Raw genomic sequence first — 21556 nt, 5'->3', positions numbered from 1 at the left:
CATCCTCCACTGGTCAGGGCAGTCACAAGCCCCACCCAGACTCAAGGGATGGGAATACAGACCCCACCTTGGTGGAAAGGATATCAGTCATTGCAAGAAAAGCACTGGTGCAGTGGGATAAATATATTGATGCAGCCATCACTGGAAAATACAATCATTTTCAATTTCATTTACAGAAACCCCAAGACTAACTGGCTTAAACTAAGAGGAAATTTATTGACTCACATATGAAAACTCTAGGCGTAGGGGTGACCCCAAATAAGGCTTGAATAAATCTCAAGCTATGTCCTCAGAACCCAGTTTCTCTTTTCTTCATCTCTGGGCTCAGCTTCTTCCATGCTAGCTTGAGTCTCAGACAGATTCTTCCTTCATGGTGGCAAGATGCTGCCACAGCTCCACCTACACACCATCTCTTGCTCAGTTACTGCAGGAAAAGAGAAATATGCTTCTATGACAGTTTACACGAACATCCTAGAAACTGAGTTTCTTTGGCTCTAATTGTCCTGACTTTGCTCTGGTGCCCATCCCTGAGCAATTTGCTGTCATCAAGAAAATGTACTGCATGACCTGCCATGGGCTTGAGTCACACAGCCACCTCCAGAACCAGGGGCAAGGTCAGCATCATCATAAGTCACAGGTCTTCTACAACAGAGATTAATTCAGCGATGAGAACAGAATTTACAGGGAACAAGGGACAGGAGGACAGGGGTTTATATTTCTCATAGCACAGAAAGTCTGGGATCACACAGCTACTGGTGTCATCCCATGCTTCCATGGTTTCGGACAGGTAGAGCTGTGGTTCTCTTGATCCTTCCACTTTTTCCAAAAGATGAATGCTCCAGGGGTGCCTGGGTGGCTCAGTCTGTTGAGCTTCTGACTTCGGCTCAGGTCATGATCTCACGGCTCTGTGAGTTTGAGCCCCACATCGGGCTCTGTGCTGACGGCTTGGAGCCTGGAGCCTGCTTCGGATTCTGTGTCTCCCTCTCTCTGCCCCTAATCCATTCGTATTCTGTCTCTGTCTCTCTCAAAAATAAATAAACATTAAAAAAATTTTTTTTAAAAGATGAATGTTCCCGTTCTAGTTATCATGTCTGTCTAGATATCATGTCTCTTTGGTGCCATAGATCACATTGCCGCTGCTCACCTTAAGGTGGTTGGGAAACTGAGTACGGGTGAGGCAGCCAAGGGAGAAGAGGGTTGGAAAGAGCGTTAAGTTATCCAGCCCATAGTCTGTCAAATCAACCCCTGGACATAGAGGTGTGTCTGCTTCACCCAAATCACATGGCTGAAGAAAGAAGTGATGTCTCTTTCATAGAAAAATTGGAGCACACTTACCATAAGAAGGCTAATGAGATGCTGAATGGCAAACATAAGAACTGGCCACTGCCTCAATGACCTTTCTTTGAATTCTGCAAAAGTCTTTCCTTTCTGTGGGAGGTGCAGAAGAAACCCTGGTGACTTCTTACTAGTAATTGCCAAATTCTGTAGTAATTTAAGTAATTTTCTTATTGGATCTCTCTTTTGAATTGGATACTATTGATCATTCCTTTAAAAAAATTTTTTTTAATGTTTATTTATTTTTGAAGGAGAGAGAGACAGAGTATGAGCCGGGGGTGGGGGCGGGGGGAAGAGGGAGACACAGAATCTGAAGCAGGCTCCAGGCTCTGAGCTGTCAGCACAAAGCCCAACGCGGGGCTCTAACCCACAAACTGCGAGAGCATGACCTGAGCCGAAGTCGGACGCTCAACTGACCGAGCCACCCAGGTGCCCCGATCATTCCTTTATTTCTGCAACTCCTTACTTCTTTTTTTAAAAAAAGATTTTATTTTTAAGTCATCTCTACTCCCAACATGGGGCTGAAACTCACAACCCCAGATCAAGAGCCGCATGCTCCACCAACTGAGCCAGTCTGGCACCCCTGTAACTCATTACTTCTTCATTAAAACGGTTTCCCTTGCTTCTGTGACACTGAGCTTTTGGGGTTGTCCTTGAACCTCTCTGACCATATGATCTGTGCATTTGAGAGTCCCTTCTTCATCCCCCTACTCCACACACATGAATCTGCCTGCAGCCAAACACTTTTCTCTTTCTGTCTACTCCCTTCTCTTTGTCATGTTTCTTAATCTGACTGCTCAGTTTAGGTATTTTCATTCTTATTTCTATAATAAAGAAATTTAAGGTTGTTAATCTTCTTGTAAGGAGAGATTTGGCCCATTTGTACGAACTTTGTTATGTAGTGCTCTCCCTTTTGTAAATATCTAAATAGAGTTTGCTTTCCTTGAGTTTATTTTGTAATATGAATAATGCATACTCTGCTTTCTTTTTGTTTGCACTTGGCTGTTGTCTTTTCCTAAAGGTTGTGTTTAATGTTTCTGCTCATTCATATGTTCCACATACTTGACTTAAATACACACACTGGACTTCCATCTAGTACATGCATGGACCCTCTTAACTTTCCATGTTTATTAGTTTAAAATTTTTTTTTTCAACGTTTATTTATTTTTGGGACAGAGAGAGACAGAGCATGAACGGGGGAGGGGCAGAGAGAGAGGGAGACACAGAATTGGAAGCAGGCTCCAGGCTCTGAGCCATCAGCCCAGAGCCCGACGCGGGGCTCGAACTCACGGACCGAGAGATCGTGACCTGGCTGAAGTCGGATGCTTAACCGACTGCGCCACCCAGGCGCCCCTATGTTTATTAGTTTAAATGCCATGGCTGCACACCCAGAGATTTCTGAACTTTGGCCCACTACTGAAAGTACTTTGGAGGCCCTTGATATACTGCATGGCAGAGATATTGAAGAGACTGAATCAGGCAGGGTTCTTTGATTGTAAGCAACAGAAACCAGCTCTGGCTAACTTTAAAAAAATATATGGGCTAGTTCACAGAAGAAAAAGAAAGGCTGAAGAACTAAAACCCTATCACCCACAGGAAAACATTCAAATTCGTTAAACATAATAGAAATGTTCTTTTATTTTTTCCCCCTCAGTGAGACATTGTTCTAAGTACCAGGAAATCAGCGGGAACCCCTACTTTCAAGACACATATGTCTAATGTGGATCTAGACCCAGGGCTTAGCTCAACAGCCTCTTATCCTGCCACTTTCCAACATACACAGTTAATACCTTAAATATCTTAAATACCACAGTTATGCATTTCCCTCATGGACTAGGTTCTTTCCTTAATGTTTGCATATCTTCTATTATTCTCCTCTTTCTGCCTGTAATGCCCTCTCTCACATTTTTATTTGATGACCTTCTATCCAGTCTTCAAAAATCAAGCAAAATGTCTCCACTATTACGGGGAGGTCAATAAATGACTCCCACATTTTCCCTGCTCAGTTGGGAACTACTGTATTTCTCTTTCTTTCTTTCTTTCTTTTTTAATTTGTTTTGACAGAGAAAGAGAGCAGGGGAGGGGCAGAGAGAGAGAGGGAGAGAGAGAATCCCTAGCAGACTCCAGGCTAGAGCCTGACTTGGGCTTGATCCCATGAACCAAACCATGAGATCATGACCTGAGCCAGAAACTAAGAGTCAGAAATTCAACCTGAGTGAGCCACCTGGAAGGCCCCATTGAGAACTATTTCATACGTAGATTGATAACATATCTCATATGCTGATTGAATAAAAAATGTCATTTTTATCATTAATAAAGTCTAAGAGAATATGGCTTATGTTTGAGGCCAAATGACTTTGTTAATATTTGGTCGTACAGTTAGGCAGACATTTTAAAAAATATTTAAAGTTTTATTTTGTCTATTACAAGTATTGTTTCTAAGATTATTTTAAATTATTTTTATTTTATCTACTAGTTATAGAAAAACATTTTTGTTAGCGATGATATTATAGTCAGTACCATGTGGTTAAATGAATTTCATTATTTAAAAATTTTTTTAAAAATAGGGGCACCTGGGTGGCTCAGTCAGTTAAGCATCTGACTCTTGATTTTGGCTCTGGTTATGATCTCACAGGTTCATGGGTTTGAGCCCCACATGGATCTCTGCGCTGACAGCATGCGGAGCGTACTTGGGATTCTCTCTCTGCCTGCCCCTCCTGCGCTCTCTCTCTCTCTCTCTCTCTCTCTCTCTCTCTCTCTCTCAAAATAAATAAACTTGAAAATTTTTTAAAAATAATTTGTGATATAGAAATGTAAATGTCTGTTCTCATTTCAACTTCTTTGGATGCTTTATTTTGAGGCTGTCATAGCTAAAAAAGATGCCTCATGGTGATATGTAAACCCAAGACTATATCAAAACTTGATTTCCTCTTTCAGTTGTATATTCCCATTGCTTTTTGTTGAAATTCAGGTTAGTAAATATCCATCTTTCATCATATTCTTGCAAACTATTTGGAAGATGTGGAATTATAATAATTTTAACAAATGAGTTAAAAAACAATGATGCTTTTATCTGAAAGATTTTTAAATTGGTTAACAATTTTTTCCCATTTTCTATGTACATGTATATAAATTTTATAGGTGACTCCCATTGGTTTTTATAATAAAATCATGTAATTATATAAAATGCTTTTTCATAATTATAAAATTCTTTTCATAATTCTCTCTGCATTTATCTGTTTAATTTTTTCCACATTTATTGACATATAATTGACATAACAAACTGCACATACTTATAGTGTACAATTTGGTGAGTTTTGACAGTGTTATATAGCTGTAAAACCATCAACATACCTTGAGTATCCTATACCCTTTCCTAATATGTCTGTGACCTTTTCCTCACTCAGCTCCAGGCAGTTGCTGATCTCCTATAATACTTGAGTTGTCAAAGTATGGACTAAAATATCTGCCAGGTTCATCTGGGTTTGTGCCAAAGGATAAAAAAGAGAGGTAAGTGCTGAGCCTTGTATATATTATTCCTTCTTGCAAACTCACCAGTCACATAAGCTACTATTCCTCCCTTTAAGGAACTCCCAGCATAGGAATGCAAGAAACCTGGGATAAGGAGGTTCCTTCTTTAACAATGCTTTTCCCTCCTCCTCATACAGTCATTAACTACTCTGGGCTCCCACTTTATAAACACTTCTGTAATAATGTGGGGAAAACATTACTTAGCAGAATTCACGGAGGACTGCAAAAAGATATGTTGAGCCTGCTCTCTATCAGAGAAGGAGCTAGGAATAGAGTGTCAGGAAAGTGAGCTTTCAGAAGGTGGTGGAGTGTCAGAAATGGAGCCAGAGGCAGCTGAAAGTTGCATTTTGTTTGATATCACCCCACCTCCATTTACTCTATGTTAACGAGGGTGAATTTTTATACACATGTAAAAATGGTGATGGGCCAGAGATTCAAGATCAGGTGTGATGAGGGGTGGAATAGAGACAGTGTACCAGTACTGAGAGAGTTTCCATGAAAGGACCAAGAGAACCCAAATATTTAGTTATCCAAAGATTTTTTCAAGGGTCATGTCGTAACCAGCCTCCAAGATGGCCCCCAGTGATTCTCCTCTTCTCCCTTCTCCTCTCCACTCCTTCCTACAATGAATTGGGTGGTCTGTGTAACCTATAGAATATCATGGTAATGATGGAGGGTGATTTTCAAGGCGACGTCACAAAAGACAGCCTTTTATGCCTTGCTCTTTCTTGGATCACTAGCTCTGGAGGAAGCCAGCAGCCAAGTTCTAAGGACACTCAAGCAGCACCAAGGGGAGGTCCACATGGCAAGAAATTAAAGCCTCCTGAGCAGCTATGTGAGTCTATCTTGGAAATGAATCCACCAGTCTCAGGCCAACATCTTAACTGCAAGCTCATAGAGACCCTTTGCCACCATTATCTTATGTTTTGCAAACTGTGGTCACTCAGCTGCCTCCCTGAAAGACTCCGAGCTCCTAGAATCCTGAACCCCGGACTTGCTTATTTAAGTCTGTCCCCATCACAGCAGGCAGATTAAAGGCTAAAAGAAAGTGTGTTGGATGAACAATGGTTGCCCTCTAATCAAATGAATGAATAAATGAATGAAGGAGGGAGATATGCCCAGGGTCCGTTGAGTCAAAAGGCACAGACTTCATCTCTAGGTCTTTCTGAAAAACTAGACCTATATCTCACAATAGCAACATCCAAGGGAGAAACTATGACTATTTTCACATAGACTAGGAAAGACTGCCAAACCCTCAAAACAATGGGAAGGAGTCTTCAAGTATCATGGAAAGAAGAGATGTCACTTTGGTAACTGTGGGTGGCAAAGCAGGATTAGAGCAAGGAGACAACTCCCCTGTGAGTACCTCATTTTACAGCATATGTTTTCCAACAGTCTTGTGAGGTAATCAGAGATAGGATTACAGCTCCATTTTGTTGAAGAGAAAATTGAGAATCAGAGAAGGAAAGCAACTAGCCTGAAGTCACACAGGAAACACATAGTCCTTAAATTCCCAACCAGAGAGTTGTTCCAAGACTCTCTAATGTATTTCTCAAAAGACTGCTTTAGGGGTGGCTGGGTGGCTCAGTCGGTTAAGCCTTCGACTTTGGCTCAGGTCATGATGTCGGGGTTTGTGGACTTGAGCCCCGCATCCGGCTCTGTGCTGACAGCTCAGAGCCTGGAGCCTGCTTTGGATTCTGTGTCTCCCCCTCTCTCTGCCTCTCTCCTGCTCACGCTCTGTCTCTATCTCAAAAATAAATAAACATTTAAAAAAACTAAAAAAAGAAAAAGATTGCTTTGTATTCCTCTTGGCCTAAGCCTGCACCCACCACAGACCCCTAGGCAAAGGAAAGGAAGTGAAAAGAGTAGTTGCTTTCCTGCTGAGAACACTTCCAGTCTGTTTGCAAAGAGATCCCACCAAACCGCCTATTTATTGGGGTGGGGGTGGACAGGGGTTTGAGCAGGGATTTATGAAAGGAAAGGGAAGGGCTGAAGAAGCTCTGGATGGCAGAATTCCACTCAGCGTCATGTAGGCCCCTCCTCCTCCCAGAAGCCAGCTAGGAATGATCCTCCTCGCCTGAAACTCCCACTCCTTTTTCTGAACTCATTGTGAAGTTGGTGGGTGACGTATTGGGAGAGCAGAGCAGTGAGAGGAAGTGGGGCATTGCCTGGATTTCACGGATTTACCTCCATTTGTACCCCCATCTCCACCTCCTTAATGTACTTTATACGGGCCTCTATCATAGGTCTTATCAATCCAGCCCAGTCTAAATTATACAAACTCTTCTCTGGCATATTTGACAAAGAATGAAGGATTTCCACAGTTTCTCAGTAATTATTCTTTAAATATTAATAATTGAGATAAAGACAAAAGAAGAGAACACTAAATGTAAGTATTTACAAATACTCTGCCTACTGTCTTTTCCCTGGAAACAGGAGCATAACAGAAGCTGAGAGCAGACCAGACTGCTTTTCAGGAGAAAGAAGGGAAGCAGGGAGAGGGGGAGAGAGGAGGCAAATGGGTGGAGGTGAGTGGTGGGAAGAGATGGAGATGAAATGAGCTGTCACCCTGAAGGATGGAGCTCTGGGGAGAGATCTGTAGTGAGAAGTTTCGTGAAATAATCGTATGTGTTGTGATATAATTCCCATCTTGTTTCCAAGGGCATTCACTAAAGATTTCTGCTCCCGTAGAGTCTCATTTGTGTTTCTCTTAGAGGCACCACTGACCCAATTCTGCCCTAAAAATGACGACATACGCCTCAGTTAAGTTATAATAATGCTACTTCTACTACTACTAATAGCATCTACTCTTTAAAAAAAATTTTTTTAAACATTTATTTATTTTTGAGACAGAGAGAGACAGAGCATCAACGGGAGAGGGTCAGAGAGAGAGGGAGACACAGAATCCGAAACAGGCTCCAGGCTCTGAGCTGTCAGCACAGAGCCCAACGCGGGGCTCGAACCCACAAACCGCGATATCGTGACCTGAGCTGAAGTCAGACGCTTAACCGACTGAGCCACCCAGGCACCCCAGTAGCAACTACTCTTTAGTGAGGGCCTTTTGTGTGCCAGATCCAGACACTTGTAATGTCATCAACTGGATTTAAAATGTTTCTAATTGACTACAAATAGCTTTGTATGATTGGTGATTCACAGATATTCATAGTTATGATCTGTTCCTGGAGTCACAAACTCATTTGTCTGCAAGGATGAGGCTCTAGTGAAGTGGGCTATCTTTAACAGTATAAATTTGATATTGACCGTGCAGGTCAGGTGATGTGAGGGAGGAACAGACACAGGTCAACTGGAGAGCCAGGCCCCAAGAAGGCAGCTGCTACTTAGTCTAGGCCAATTTTTGCCATGAGGAAATACGGCCTCACTGTTACTGGATCCTGTGTAAGTTTTTCCACAGAAGTCAGGAATGCCTTTTCATATGTATTCCTAATTTTTAAATTAATTATAAATCTTTAGGAGAACTAGCTTGTGGCCTCTCTTTACTAAAATGGGCCAAAGAAGAAACGGTAATTAATGTCATTTGGTCAGAAAAGCTTAAGCCACTCGGCTCTTGAGAAAAAAGGGAAAAACAAAAAAGCAAAACCAAAACCAAAACAAAATGAAACCAAAACCAGAGACCAGAACAGGAACACGGTGTGTCACAAGGCTTTTGTAGAAACTTGGTTGCTTTATAATCCAGCTTATATCCTTTTAGGTCTGTAGTTCTCTAACTCAGCTGCTGGATTTCCCTAAAGGAAATTGCGTACTGGCTGAAGATGACACAGTGAAATCATAAAGAAAAGTGTGCAAGTTTAAAAGATAGGCTGTGTTCCAGCTGAGTGAAGCAACCAGATCTGTTCTGGGCTTCCCTACATTCCAGCCACAGCAATTCCTGGGACTGGTTCCTACTGGGGGTCCAGGGGAGAAAGCTAAATTTCTTAAAATCCTTCCACCTGCACAGCACACTGTTGCTGAGTTCTGTGTTCTAAGGCCAAAAAGAGGGTACGAATGGAAAAAGGAAATGGGAGTGGGGGTGGGGATGAGAGGGAGATTTAAATTCTCAGGCTCAAATAATGTCAGAGCAGGGAGGGACCTTAGATAGCATTCTAACCCAATTTTTATACATCTTTTATTTCTTAACATTTCAAAATTAGGATATACTTGTGTTAACAGATTGCTATAAATAGAAAGCAGACACTCCTTCCTCTCTTGCCTTCATTTACAGCTGGAGAAACAAGCTTGTAGAGGGAAGTGATATGCATTGTCACCTAGTTAGAGTGCAGGGCAAGTTTTCACGGAGATCGACATTGGGATTGAGCAGGATTGTTTCCTATAGAAAGGGAAGAGGCTGGAATGTTGAGGAGAATGTTTAGTCTCAGATATTTTTATATCTGAGAAAAGACAGGAAGAAAAAAAGACTATGCTCAGAGTTTTATATATGTTGTTGTTGTTGTTGTTGTTTTTACGTAAGCCTTACCTCTCCCCTGGGAGGGAGGTATAGTTATTCTCATATTAAACATGAGGAAACTGGGGATCAGAGGGTTAATTAACTTGCCCAATATCACACAACTAGAAAAGTGGAGTACCTAGAATCCAGGTCTCTATAACCCTCAAGTTTCAATCCCATATATCACTCATGTAAATTAAAAATGGTTTCCTCTGCCTCCGGGCACATGAAGCCCAGCACCAGAGCTCATGGAGATGGTGGGTACGTTCTACAGTGCATTGGCTGTGTGTTCTCCTCCAAGTGCATGGCCCTTAGCTACTCTGCAATATGGTTTATCAAAAAAAAAAAATCAGGACATTTTCATTATGATACGTCTTTACTAACTCTCCAAATTCTCTTTGAACTTTATTCTGATGTGAGAGAATGGGGAACGGAGTACCTGCTGAGAGACTCTAAGATGCAGGGGCAAGGAAAGGGAAGAGAGTCATACTGCTCAGACACAAGGGTACCATATCTTGGTCAGCAATGAAAAGAACCCTGGAGATCTGGGTTGTGAGGCTATCATCCACCCTAATATAGCTAATTGACTTGGGTCTTGGTTTTCTCCCATGTAAAGTGGTACAAAGAAGGGATTGGACCAAATGAATTCTGAGGTTCCTTCCAACTCTGAGGTCTATGGTTCCAAGAATAGATATAGATGCCCAGTGGGGGAAATGTTTTAAATCAGCCAAAAACTTAACAAGCAAAAGAGAAGAGACTCATATGAAGAATAGAAGACAGGCAGACTACAGATATCATTTAATCTAGTGTCTGAAAAATGGTATCTAGTCTCTGCTGCAATAAGCTCTTGCCCCCTTGAGACAGGCCATGTCATTGTTGGCCAGTTCTCATGGTTAGAATTTCTTACAGTGAGTCAGACTTGCTTTCTGAGACCTAACTGTGCCATGGGAACCATAGAGCCCATTTTAAATATACTTCCAAAAAATAGTCTTCAGATATTGGAAAACAGTGAATGTAACTCCCCAGATTTATCTCTTCTCCGGGAGAAGTGTTCCTTGAACCACACCATTCATCCCTCAAGAGACAGGGTTTCAGGTCCCGTGATCTGGGCTCATTCATTCAACAAACATTTGCGAGGCATATATGTGCCATGTTCCGTGGGAAAAACTGGGAATACACAAGGTGAAGAAGACACAGTCCTAACACTCAAGGGCTTTACTTCTAGTGGGAATGACAAAGAAGTCCCTAAACCATTGCACCAACCCTAGTAGAAGGTGTGTAAGTGTAGTGGGGGTCGAAGAAGGAGACAGTCAAACCTACCCAACGGGTCAGGAGGACTTTGTGGAGGAGAGACTTCTTCCTCTGTAGGTCCGTACATAAATCACTTTATCTTCCTCTTCATCCAAGGACTTTACCTCCTTCTGCCTTCTTTTCTTGGCATTTCTCTAACACATCCTGTTAGAGTGTTATGTTTCAGGAAATTTTTTAAAAATATATTCATCTGCCACCTTAGAAATGTTTTCATAAGAAGAGAATCTAGCAGCTTGTGACAAGAATGACTATTTCGGCACATAAAGTCTGAGACACTTTTACCAGCTCCCATTCTTACAGTCTCTCCAACCTAGCTTTCCTCTCTTTCGTTATTCTCTTTTTCTTCCTCTCTCCTTCAGGATTTCTCTCACTCTTCCTTTCAAGGCATTTTTACAATCTCATAGTTAATCCTCACCACACAGCTTTTTTGTAAATTCAGATGGGTTAAGGGACATGACAGAGGGCACAAGCTGGGAAGTAGCAGAAGCACGATTTGAACCTAGCTCGTCTGATAAATATTCACATTCAGTTGTAGGAAAAGAGGTCACAGGGTTCCTGTCTGACCCTTTGCTAATACATGAATGCATATTTGAAAATATAATCGTTTCCACTACAGGCTAAAATGCAGGCCTAATTCTCCCACCTAGTTCCCTTCTATCCTTCTTGGATGAAGTATAAAATATCCTCTCCTAACTGTGTTTAACCTGTTTCTGCTAAATGTACGTATTTTCCAACTATTTAATCATCACTTTCACATAAAAAAGTTGTCTTCTCAAAAAAAATTTTTTTTTATCTTCTCATAATGTCCTGAGCAGGTAAATGTGTCAAAGTCCTTTATCTTATCTTAGAGGATGCAGCATGATATAAAAAACAAGGTTTCCTAAAAGTCAGTAATCTCTATACCACTTTTATTATTTTTGCTACATTCTTGAACTACTTACAGCACTTTAAAAAACTGTTTTAATTTTGGGGTACCTGGGTGGCTCAGTGGATTGAACATCTAACTCTTGATTTCGGCTCAGGTCATGATTTCACAATTTGTGAGACTGAGCCCTGCATAGGGCTGCATGCTGACAGGGAGGAGCCCACTTGAGATTCTCTCCCTCTCTCTCGCTCTCTCTGCCCCTACCCCATGAAGACGCGTTCTCTCTCTCTCTCTTTCTCTCACTCTCTGTCTCTCTCTCTCAGAGTAAATGAATAAACTTTTAAAAAACCCTGTTTTAATTTCAATTTATTTACTTTTTTAACTTAAATTTTAAGACGAACTTTAAATCTTTATGTAGTGTCCCTATATGTAATGCCAAATTTTGATGTGCTCTTTATGTGTTCTAAATATTAAAATAAATGGATAATTATAGTATCTATAAACATTTGTTCTGCACTACTTAAAATAATCTCAAGAGCACATCAGTGAAACCAAGGCTGCTGCATGCAAAACTCTAAGGGTGCCATTTACATCATGGTCATGTCAGAGCTGTTCAAAGCTGTGGCTATACACGTTAGCCCTGAGTAAACCTTGGGAACTTTAAGAAATAATGGAAAATAGAAAGGATACTTAATGGGAGTCTGTAAACCTGTACTTGAGCCCTGGCACTGCCACTGATTTACAGTGTGATTGAGGGTAGATCCTTTCATCTCTCTGGACCCCAGCTTCCAGATCTGAGAATTGAGGGGGGTTGACCTGAAGAGCTAAAAAGTTGTTACCATCTTTGTTGCATTGTTGTCCAATCTGTGTTGGATTGTTACAACCCAGTTGTTAACAATCTTTCTTTTGAGTAGCTTTAGTCATTTTAGATACCATTCTGAAGCTTTCCCTAGCTCTTACTCCCAGAGGAAAGCCTTGCTGTTATTGTAATTCAGCCAGATAAAATGGGTACTTACAGAATGAGAAAAAGAATTTTCTTTGCTCCTGTACTCAGGAGATAAGATCAGGCAAGTCTCCCAAGACAGGGTTCACATTGGACAAGAGGGCAGCTCTGGGGAAAATTGTGGATTTCATGTTATTGTATAAAGCCAGATGTTACCACTATGTTTATAGATACCGGTATCTGTGAATTTTTTTTCTCTTGACTAGAGAGTAAGCTGTTTGAAAGTAGGATGAAATCCTCATAGTGCATTAATGCAGTAGGATCACAGTAAATGTTTGAAAATGGGAACACAAAGGGAAGGAGAGAAAGGAGAAGGGAGACAATGGAAGAAAGGAAGGAAAGAGACAAAGATGGGACTGGAGGGCTTGTTCTTTTATTCTCTAGAATAGGCTAAATCATTTTGGCTCATCACAGGAGTGACACCTAGATATGAAGGACGATTATTTCACGATTTCTGTTCTTTGTCTTAATTTTCAAGAATACATTATTTCACACAGTAGAAATGCCATATAGGATGTTTTTCTAATCCTTTCACCACAGGTAAGACTATTTTGAGATTTCCCTTGTGTATCTTTGATCTTTTATTCATAAATGCATCCTATTTAAGTGATTTAAATACAATGCTAATTATTGTATATTTTATTAATTCATTTATTTATTCCAAAAATACTTTTGAGCCCCTACTATGTGTCAGAACCCATGCTAGACATTGTTGAAAATATAATAATGAATAAGATATAGTTCATGACCTCAAAGTTTCTATAGGCTATTTTGGGAGAGAGACAGGTAAATTACAAAAGACCATTGACATTTATGAATTACTATTCATTGTTTCGGCTATCCAATTCATGAAGAGCCTCAGAGATCCATGACATGAATCTAATTGTAACGAGAATAATTACACTGATATTGTGGGCTGTTGAGAGGATTAACTGAGATAATGCATTTTTAAACACCCAGCATGAATTTGAATCAAGAGCACTGTAAAAATCTTGTACAGGAGGAACTCACTTGGCTAGTCAAGCCAAACAGAGAAAATGGGTTGTAAAGAGGTGGGAAATGAAGATAGAATACCCCATTCTCCAAATTTGGGGAAGGGAAAACATTTCTTGTCATCAATTTAAAAAATACATGAAATCAGCAGCAAAAATTGTAAAACATAAGTGACAATCCAAGTTCTTGTGTGGCAGTATTTATAAAAATTACAAACTATTTATCAAGATTAAAAAAAAAGAAACATAATGATTGAAAAGAAAAAGCATAAGCATGCTGATATAAATCCAGTGAAGAGCACTCCTCCTGCCATCTCCACCTAGATGACAATCTGTTTCCCTTCTGCACAAATATAGTTGTTCATATCAAACTCGCACAGTTTGTATCACTTAGAACAATTTATGGCGCATCTTTGGTTGTCAATCTTTTTTAACTCTGATGACATTATTTGAAATTCTCAAAAGTGTTTTAATTTTTCTTCTTTGACCCCCTCTCAGTGGCTGTGTTCAGAGCAGCCTCTAGTCTCTGTCTGTTTGCTTCTTTATTTCAGCTCTTATTGTTTATGCCTGCTATTGCCTCTTCTTTACCTTGCCAGAATTATTTGGCGAGAATTAGTGTTTCAGAGACTGGAGAAACTGCCCTAGTATGGCTTGAAGGTTCAGGACCTTGGACAGCACCATAGGTGCCCTCCCCATTTCAACATTCTCCTTATGGTATGCCTGTGCAACCAATTATGAACAGTAATCATAAATGTATGTGTCAGGGACATGCCATAAGACTCAATTTAATTAGTGTTATCCTAGCAGAATAAACAAAGTGTTGTAAGAGAACCAAGGAGGGAGAGATTGAATCTTCCTAAAGAATCTGGGAAATTTTCCTACAGAAGGTAACAGGATACTGGGTCCTAGGAGAATAGTAGTCATAGTATCCAGCTGTTTGAGCTAAGAGACATCTCAATTGTCATTGTATACAATTTTAGTTTGAAAAAAGTTTTGCGTAGTGAATCAGGATTAATATGGACTGTGAATTACAGAAAACCTAAATAACTTAAAAATAAGGAAGTTTGTTTCTTTCATATAAAAGACATTCAAAGAAAATCAATATAGAGCTGATATGGAGACTTCACAGTTATTAAGAGTCCCAAGATCCTTATGTCTTTCTCTTCTACTATCCTTAACAGATTCAAATGTGGAGAGTAACTCATGATGGCAGCTAAAACTTGAGTCATCACATCTGCATTCCCAGCAGAAATAAAGGGGAGAGTTATAATGGTACCTCCACTATCTAACTCAGTCCTTCTTAAGAACGTGCCCTGGAAATTCCACCCTACAACTTCCGTTTACATTTTACTGGTCATTCCTTGCTGCAGGAGAAGTCAGGGAATGTGATATTTTAGCTGGACATATTACAGTCCATAACAAAATGAGAATTTTGTTAGTAGGACAGGAGAATAAATATTAGACAATCTGTAGTCTCTGCCACACTCAATAAGCTCTTTAAGGGACCTTGTGGGTCATGTTCTCCTTTGTATCCTAGAGCTTAGCCCAGCAAATGAATAAACTGCATTTTAGAAAAATTGCAAAATCTCCAATTCCTCATGAAAGGTTTTTCTCATTGCACTCTATTTTCCAGAATTTCTACTCACTGGTCCTGTTTCCCCTCTGAAGTCACCCTGAGTAAGTCCTTTGTCTTATGTGGAAAACCTTCAGCTATCTAGAGACACTTCCCATGTTCTGTCTCTTTCTCCGAGGTATTTGCTTCTCTAGGACAATGACCTCCATCTTTTCAGCAATTTCTTATAAGACATGACTCCTGGATTCTCCCTTCCAATTTGGCCCTCATGGCAGAAATTTTGTCCCATCCTGGAGCCAGGAATTAATTAATCCATTTCAACCATGGGCAGGACCTAACTTCAGGTGCTGTCTGGGCTTTGTACTGACTAAAATAAGGCCTTATAAATTATTTTATTTAATTCCCTTGCAATTAAACTTCTTACAAAGTAGATGAGGGAAAAAGAGAGACACATGAAAAGTAAACCATCATCCCCAAAATTGTCACTTGAAATTCACAAAATGTTACTTCCCTGTGTTTCATATTAATAACCCCTGGCACACTGGGGCTGCCTTTTGGTTGCAGCCCCAGGTTCTGTTCCCTGTTTTCCTTGGGAGTTGAACATCCACGTCCCATTCCCCTATTTCTCTTCTCCTCAAAGCCTTGCGTCTTTCCAGTTAAAACATTGTTCACTTATTGCACAATGGAGCTTGCACTCTCTACCCTGCAGAGTCAGAAAGAAATTTCCTAGAAGATTTAGCCTTTAGCCCAAGGCCTCAAATTTGCCTGACCTCCCATTAAGCACCCCACCCACCCTTGATCCAGCCTATTTTACTGTTTCTGGGTTCCCTGATTAACTCTGTCTTTACATATTTTATGAATATATTCACCCACCCATGTAGCCAATACATAGATCAAGATACAGAATTTTTAAAAATTGTATTTGAGTATAGTTGAAATATGTTACATTAGTTTCAGGTATACAAATAGTGATTCAATATCTCTTTACGTTATGCTATGCTCACCACAAGTGTAGCTACCATCTATCGCCAAACAGAGCTATTATAATATTGACTATATTTCCTATGCTGTACCCTTTATTCTCATGACTTATTCATCATAACTTAAAGTTTGTATCTTCCACTCCCTTTCACCCATTTTACCTACTCCCTCCCCACCGCCTCTGGCAACCATCAGTTTGTTCTGATTCTACTTTTTGTTCATTTATTTTGTTTTTTAGAGTGAAATCATATGGTATTTGTATTTCTCAATCTGACTTATTTTACTTGCAAAATACCCTCTAGGTCTATCCAAGTTGTCACAGTTGTCAATATCTCATTTTTTATGGTTGTATAATACTCCATTATCTATGTGTACATCTTCTTTATCCATTCATCTATCAATGGACACTTATGTTGTTTCCAAATTTTTTTTAACTAAAAAATTATTTAGAGAGACAAAGAGAGACCAAGTAAGTGAGGGGCAGAGAGAGAGCAAGAGAGAGAATCCCAAGCAGGCTCCATGCTGTCAGCACAGAGCCAGACACAAGGCTTCGTCCCACAATGAGATCATGACCTGAGCAGAAATCAACAGTCGGGGGGGGGGGGGGCGCCTGGGTGGCTCAGTTGGTTAAGAGTCCAACTCTTGACTGCCACTCAGGTCATGATCTCACGGTTTGTGAGTTTGAAGCCCACATTGGGCTCTGTGATGCTCTCTCTCCCTGCCCCTCCCCTGCTTTCTCTCTCTCTCAAAATAAATAAGTAAACATTAAAAAAAAAAAAAGAAATCAAAAGTCAGCGGCTTAAACTGACTGAGCCACCTAGGTACCCAATGTTGCTTCAGTATCTTGGCTATTGTGAATAATGCTGCAATGAACATAGGGGTGCATATATCTTTTCAAATCAGTGTTTTGTTTTCTTTGGGTAAATATCCAGTAGTGGAATTATTGGATCGTATAATATTTATATTTTTAATTTTTTGAGGAACCTCCATACTGTTTTTCACGTTGCCTGTACCAATTTACATTCCCACCAACAGTGCATAAGGATTCCAAGATAAAGAATATTTGTAGCCACCTAGAAGACTCCTATGTGCCTCCATTCAGTGAACACTCACCCGTCAATGACAGCCACTATTCTAGTGAGTTTGCCTGTTTTTGAACTTCAGGTAGGTGGAATTATCCAGTATGTACTCTTTTGCATCTGACTTCTTTCCTTCATCATTAAGTTGGAGAGATTCACTTATGTTGTGAGTAGCACTATTTTGTTCTTTTCCATTGCTGTGTCCATTGTGGCAGATGTGTTCAACATTATTTCAATTTGAGTCCAATCTATAGACAAGATGGAGAACCTCGGCTCTAGAGTCAGAAAAAACAGGGGTTGAATCCTATCTTCAAAATTATTTGACCTGGATTCACCCCTGAAATGTCTACTCTCGTGGTCATTGGGCTCAATTAGATATTGAGTTTCACTTAATTACTATAGGCCTTACATGGCATCAAATTAACTCACAAAGGCCCAAGATAACAGCATCTGGTACTTCTCCTCAGTAGTTCTTGTAGTAATCTAATAATTAGTTTTCTTTTGCCTCCCCTGCAAGGGGACAGCTCAGGTACCAGGAGTTAAGATTACATCAGTGCATGTAGTGACAACCTTAGTTTAGAAATGACCTATCTTAAATAAGAATCAATACTTTGCATCCTATGGACACACCTTTCAGATTCCCTGTGGGAGATTAGTTTACTGCACTTAGGGAGATCCAAAGTCATGGCTTCCTACCTTAGATATCCTGACTTACATGCACTTTACCAATTGGGAGTTATTTTTACCATAAACAATGCTGCCTAATATCATAGCCTTCATTGTACCTTTATTGTATTTCCAGGGAGACAGAACATAAAGTTAACCCAAATTTGTCCTGAAAGGAGGAGAAAGGGAAAATGCTATATTCATATTCTCTTCAGCTGACACGCTAACCAAGGAGATTAGGTCTGAAAATGACTTGCTCTTTGAGTCAAAAACAGTATTTGCTGTATGAAAATGCTTAGTAAGTGTTTGCCAATGAGTAAATTATGACAAATAACAACATTAAAGAGTTGCTTCACTCTTAACATTTAACTAAAACAAAACCAAACCAAATGACTATTATGTTACCTTGGGTGAATCTTAATTTCTCCTAACTTCTGTTACCTCTTCTGTGAAATGGAGATAATAACTGTTCCCAATTTATTGGGATTGTTGTAAGAATTAAATGAGATAATGTATGTAAAAGATGTTACAAACAGCTAGACTTCATTATTATAAATGGAGAGGAGGCCTATATAGAGAGAAGGGATTTGTTAGCAGGTTACATATGGTGGCAGAACTGTTCAGGTCTCCTGACTTCCAGCCCAGTGCTTGTCCACGATACCATGTGGCCCCTTTTCACAAGTTGTCTTACCTAGTTATTGTTTAGGAAATCAAACATCCCAAAACAATCAGGACTTTTGTCCAAGAGAGACAACTTCTGTGAAGGGTCCACTTTGCCCTGTAGACTGCTCACCCATCCTGCACAGGACACAGTCCACTCAGATGCCCTTCTCCTGGTGTTAAGGGTGAAATTAAGATTTTTCTCCAGGCCATAAGAAAAAGTGAAACTTATGTTCTCAACTTGCTGCTGACTAGCAGATGAAGGGCAAACAGAGCCTCCAAACATTCATTCTTGAAGACTCTGGTTCCTTTTTCAACAGCCACTGCAAGAAGAGGATATGAAAAGCAATATGATCAGAAGGTAATGAAAGAACAAATCTCACTGGGAGTTAAATACCATTGTTAAAAAAAAAAAAAAAAAAAAAAGCACCATGGGCAGAAGCCCAAAAATCAGAGGCTTCCCCGAGTGTTCTTTGAATCCATTTTTTTTAAGCTGTTAAAAACACCCTTAAAATAAACCTGCCATCTTGTGAGGACAGGAAGAAGGTTACCCGTCTTTCCATCTCCATCTGTAGGGCTAGCTCAGCTTTAGGCTTCCTTGAGCCACACTCCCCCGCCTCCAGCCTGTTCTTTACAACATGTCAGGGTGGGGTTGATTATAGTTTCTTTCCCTAACTTAGCGAAATTCAGTCAGAATTAAAATTTGAAGTGAACCAAGGAAAGACTATATAGTAGTTCGCTTCACAATGCATTTTATTCTTGTGATTTCATATTCTCTAATCATTTCTCTTTTTTTATGTTTATTTTTAAGAGACACTCAGAGTGCGAGTCGGGAGGGACAGAGAAGGAGAGGAAGACACAGAATTTGAAACAGACTCCAGGCAAAGCCCAACACAGGACTCGAACTCAGGAATGGCGATATCATGACCTGAGCCGAAGTTGGAATGTTTAACCGACTGAACCATCCAGGCACCCCTAATATTCTCTAATAATTTCTAACATTGCTCTCAGCCATTTGTATTTATCAGTATGAGTTTGGATCAGGTCAGTTTGTGAGTTAGGTCAGGGCTCATGTTATATCTAAGATTAGAGCTCAATCTGCCGCTGAGGTCATGGCTCATACTTCAGTTGGGATCAGGGTTCACCCTGTGATTACAGCTCCATCATGGTGGGCTATGAATATAATCTGTGATTAGGGTAGAGACCTGTCTGTGACTAGTGTTAGGGCTCCATCTGTGCTGGAATCAGGTCTCAGCCTGTGGCAGAGATCAGATTTGTTCGTGGTGGGCACAAGGATTCAATCAGGGGCTGGGCTCATAACAGGATAGGGTTCTATTCCAGGAAAGAAGGTCAGGAAGTGTTGGTCAGAAGTTCAAAGAGTCCACTGAGTTGCTGTCAGATCAGAGGACTGAGCAGATGGGGGAACCAGAGAACCAAGGGGGGGGGGGTCAAAATAGAGTTGGTGACTGCCATCGCCATGGATTACATTAAAAGGACTAACCATACCAAGTGTGGGTGAGGATTTGGAGCACCTGGAGCTTTCTTATATTGCTGGTAGGAGTATACATTGAAAAACTATATTGAACAGCTCTGGTGGTATAAATTAAGGTAGGTATATATATGTATGCCATCTGGGTTCAGCATTTCCACTCCTGGAATTGACAGACAACTGCTACACACAACATGGATAAATCTCATGAAATAGTGTTAAGCAAAAGAAGCCAGACACCAACGAATATTTTATGATTCCATTTATAAGAAGTTCAAAAACAGACAAAATTAATCTGTAATGATAGGAACTAGATAACGGTTACATTTGGGGGAAATATTAACTGGAGGGGGGCACAAAGGAGCCTTCCAAAAGTCTATGTTTTGAACTGGATGGTGGTTACACCATACATAAAAATTCACTGAACATTTAACATTTGTACCTTTTACTACATGTAAGTTCTATCTCAATGAGAGAAAAGAGAGTAAGGAAACCATATGGAATTGTGGTTGGCTAGGGGCACCTGGCTGGCTCAGTTGGTAGAACATGTGACTCTTGATCTCAGGGTGGTGAGTTCCAGCCCCACAATGGGTGTTGAGATTACTTAAGAAAAAAAAATTTTTTTTAAGTGTGGTTGAGGGGAACCTGGCTGGCTCAGTTGATTGAGTGTTGGACTCTTGATTTTGGCTTGGGTCATGATCCCAGGGTCATGGAGTCGAGCCCCGAGTTGGACTCCATGCTGGGCGTGGAACCTGTTTGGATTCTCTCTCTCTCTCTCTCTCTCTCTCTCTCTCTCTCTCTGCCCTTCTCACAGGTTCACATGCACACTCTCTCTCTCTTTAAAAAAAAAAAAAAGTGGTTGAAAAAAATTTTAGCTGAAGACTAGTTGGGGAGTTAATTCCATAATGGCTTGTTGAGCCTGGGGAGTGGGCCTGGAGGGTGTCAGGGGTAGAGGGGTGCAGCCTTTGAAGCAATCACACTGGGAATAATATAGTGTTAGAAAGCCACACACTTGGAGTCAAAAGTCCTGAGTTTGGATCTCAGCACTGTGCTTAGTATCTAATCCAGTGGGAAGCATGGTATGTTGTGATCTGTCATGAAGTACCCCACAAATTATTCATTGGTAATTATAAGTCACTGAAGCTTTTAATATTTTCCTATTAATTCCTTTCAATTCGTGATACATGCATTTGGTTACAAATTAAGCCTTATAGAACAGTATACAGTGAAAAGTCTATTTTACTCCCATTTCTGACTCCAAACACCAGTTCCTCAGTCTCCCTCTTGAGAGACAACCACTATCATTGGCTTCTTAAATATCATTCCAGAGAGTCTATGCATATTTTTTTCATGTGTATTTATTTTTTTTTTTTATTTTTTTTTAACGTTTATTTATTTTTGAGACAGAGAGAGACAGAGCATGAACAGGGGAGGGGCAGAGAGAGAGGGAGACACAGAATCTGAAACAGGCTCCAGGCTCTGAGCTGTCAGCACAGAGCCTGACGTGGGGCTCGAACTCACGGACCGTGAGATCGTGACCTGGCTGAAGTCGGACGCTTAACCGACTGCGCCACCCAGGCGCCCCAATGTGTATTTATTTTTGAGAGAAAGACAGAGAGTGAGCAGGGGA

General features: G+C 40.5%; 1 long non-coding RNA gene across 3 annotated transcripts in view; it reads left to right on the top strand.

The window, feature by feature from the left end:
* LOC105261114 overlaps window positions 1-19307 on the top strand; it is a 51459-nt gene extending 32152 nt beyond the window's left edge. For 2 of the 3 annotated variants that reach the window (XR_006589009.1, XR_006589011.1), the window contains exons 2-3: window positions 4743-4845; window positions 5607-5914. This is a non-coding gene — a long non-coding RNA (uncharacterized LOC105261114). Of the gene's footprint in view, window positions 1-4742; window positions 4846-5606; window positions 5915-15111; window positions 15156-17067; window positions 17197-19248 lie in introns of those variants that run through there. The other variant, XR_006589012.1, reaches the window with a different exon arrangement.
* The last annotated feature ends 2249 nt before the right edge of the window (window positions 19308-21556 follow it).

The sequence above is a fragment of the Felis catus genome, chromosome D4 (genome assembly GCF_018350175.1).
Source record: "Felis catus isolate Fca126 chromosome D4, F.catus_Fca126_mat1.0, whole genome shotgun sequence".
Taxonomy (NCBI): Eukaryota; Metazoa; Chordata; class Mammalia; order Carnivora; family Felidae; genus Felis; species Felis catus.
Note: the sequence above shows the minus strand (reverse complement) of the source record. Positions and strands in the feature narration are given on the sequence as shown.